The following is a 3,240-nucleotide window of genomic DNA, read 5'->3' as shown; positions in this document are numbered from 1 at the left end:
CTCCCCACACAAGTACTGCACCCAGGGTAGAGGCCACTCCCCCCATTAGGGGGAGGCCCCTCTAACCTAGGTGTGTGGGGGGAAGCTCCCTACAAAACTACCGCACCCAGGATAGAGGCCACTCCCCGCTCCAGCGGGGGAAGCTCCTCTAACCTGGGTGTCATGGGGGAGCTCCCCATCCCACTATGGCACCCGGGTAGAGGCCACTACCCCATCTAGTGGGGAGGCCCCTCTAACCTGTGTGTGGATGGGGCGTTCCCCACAACAATACCTCACCCATGGTAGAGACTACTCTTTCCTCCAGGGGCGAGGCCCTTCTAACCTGGATGTAGTGGGGGAGCTCCCCACACCACTACCACACCTAGGTTAGAGGCCACTCCAACCCCCAGAGGGGAGGCCCCTTGAACCTGGATGTCGGGGGGAGCTCCCCACACCACTACCAAACCCAGGGTAGAGGCTCCTCCCCCCTCGAGGGGGGAGGTCCCTCAAACCTTGGTGTTGGGGGAATCTGCACACACGACGACTACTGCACCAAGTGTAGAGTCCACTGGCCAGTCTTGTGGGGAGGCCCATCTAACTATTGTGTGTGTGTGTGGGAATTCCCCACACTAATACTGCACCCATGGTAGAGACTACTCCTTCCTCCAGGGGGAGGCCCCTCTAACCTGGGTGTGGCTGGGAGCTCCCCATCCAACTATGATACAGAGGTTAGAGGCCACTCCCCAATTAGGGGGAGGCCCCTCTAACCTGGGTGTGTGGAGGAGAGCTCCCTACAAAACTAGTGCACAGAGGATAGAGGCCACTCCCCCCTCCAGGGGGGGAAGCTCCTCTAACCTGTGTGTTCGGGGAGCTCCCCACCCCACTACTGCACCCAGGGTAGAGGACATTCCCCCCTCCAGGGGTGGGCACCCCTCTAACCTGGGTGTGGGGTGGAAGCTCCCCAAAGGACTACTGCACCCAGGGTAGAGGCCACTCCCCTTCCACAGCAGAGGCCCCTCTAACCTGGATGTTGTAGGGGAGCTCCCCACAACACTACTGCACCCAGGGTAGAGAACACTCCCCACTCCAGGAGGGAGGCCCCTCTAACCTGTGGGTAAGGGGGAGCTCCACATACCGCTACTGCACCCAGGGTAGAGGCCACTCCCCACTACAGGGGGAGGCCCCTCTAATCTGGGCATTGGTGGGGAGCTCCCCACAACACCCAGGACAGAGGGGGAGTCCTCCCTCCTGGGGGGAGGCTCATCTAACCTTGGTGTCCAGGGAGCTCCCCACACCACTATCACAACCAGGGTAGAGGCCACTACCCCCTCCAGGGGTGAGGCCCCTCTAACCTGTGTGTGTGTGGGGGGAGCTCCCCACACCACTACTGCACCCAGGGTAGAGGCCACTCCCCACTACAGGGGGAGGCCCCTCTAATCTGGGCATTGGTGGGGAGCTCCCCACCGCACCCAGGACAGAGGGGGAGTCTCCCCTCCTGGGGGGAGGCTCATCTAACCTTGGTGTCCAGGGAGCTCCCCACACCACTATCACAACCAGGGTAGAGGCCACTACCCCCTCCAGGGGTGAAGCCCCTCTAACCTGGGTGTGTGTGGGGGGAGCTCCCCACACCACTACTGCACCCAGAGTAGAGGACACTCCCCTCTCCAGGGTTGAGGCCCCTCTAACATGGGTGAGAGGTGGGGAGCTAACCACACCACTACCACTACCAGGGTAGAGGGTAGTCACCCCACCAGTAGAGAGGTCCCTCTAACCTGGGTGTCCAGGGGGAGCTTCCCACACAACTATCCCACCCAGGGTAGAGTCAACTCTCCCCTCCACGGGGGAAGCCCCTCTAACCTGGGTGTCCTGGGAGAGCTCCACACACCACTAAAGAACCCAGGGTAGAGGGCACTCCCTCCTCCAGGGGGGAGGCCCCCCTAACCTGGGTGTGGGGAAGCTCTCCACAACACTTCTGCACCCAGAGTAGAGGCCACTCCCTCCTCCAGGAGGAAGGCCCCTCTAACCTGGGTGTTGTGGGAAGTTCCCTGTACCAACACTTCACTCAGGGTAGAGGTCACTCCCCCATCCAGGAGTGAAGACCCTCTAACCTGGGTATGGCGGAGAGAGCTCCCCACACCACTACTGCACCCACTGTAGAGACCACTCCCCCCTCTAAGGGGGAGGCCCCTGTAACCTGGGTGTGTGTGGGAGGAGCTCCCCACATCACTACCACAACCAGGTTAGAGGGTAGTCCCCCCCAGGAGAGAGGCTTCTCTTACCTGGGTGTCCAGGGGGAGCTCTCCACACAACTACCACCCCCAGGGTAGAGACCACTCTCCCCTCCAGGTTGGAGGTCTCGCTAACCTGGGTGTCATGCGGGAGCTCCCCACACCACTACTGCACCCAGGGTAGAGGCCACTCCCCACTCTAGTGGGGAGGATCCTTTATCCTGGTTTTGTTGGGGGGAGCTCCCCACACCACTACCACACCCAGGGTAGAGGCCACTCCCCCGTCCAGGGAGAGGCCCCTATAACCAGGGTGTCAGGGGGGAGTTCCCCACACCAATACCGCACCCATGGTAGAGACTAGTCCTTCCTCCAGGGGGGAGGCCCCTCTAACCTGGGTGTCAGGGGGAGCTCCTGACATCACTATTGAACCCAGGGTAGAGGCTCCTCCCCCCTCAAGGGGGGAGGTGCCTCTAACCTGGTTGTCGGGGAGGAGCTCCCCACACCACTACAGCACCCAGGGTAGAGGCCACTCCCCTGTCTAATGGGGAGGACCCTCTAACCTGTGTGTGTGTGTGGGAGGAGGAGTTCCCCACACCGATACTGCACCCATGGTAGAGACCACTGCCCCCTCCAGGTGGGAGGCCCCTCTAACCTGGGTGTGTGGGGGGGCTCCCCACACCACTACTGCACCCAGGGTAGAGACCACTCCCTGGTCTAGTGCGGAGGCCACTCTAATCTGTTTGTAGGGGGGAGTTCCGTAAACCAATACAGCACCCAGGGTAGAGACCACTCCCCTCTCCAGGGGGAGGCCCCTCTAACCTGGCTGTGGTGGGGGGAACTCTGCACACCACTACTGCACCCAGGGTAGAGGCCACTTCCCACTCCAGGGGGGAAGCCGTTCTAACCTGGGTGTTGAGTGGAGCTCCCCACTAGCACCCAGGTCATAGGGCACTCCCCCTCCAGGGGGGAGGCCCCTCTAACCTGGGTGTCAGTGGGGAGCTCCTCAGCACACCCAGGGCTGAGGGGCACTCCC

Source organism: Urocitellus parryii, unplaced genomic scaffold, assembly GCF_045843805.1.
Source record: "Urocitellus parryii isolate mUroPar1 unplaced genomic scaffold, mUroPar1.hap1 Scaffold_95, whole genome shotgun sequence".
NCBI classification, from domain to species: Eukaryota; Metazoa; Chordata; class Mammalia; order Rodentia; family Sciuridae; genus Urocitellus; species Urocitellus parryii.
This window is presented reverse-complemented; position numbering follows the sequence as displayed.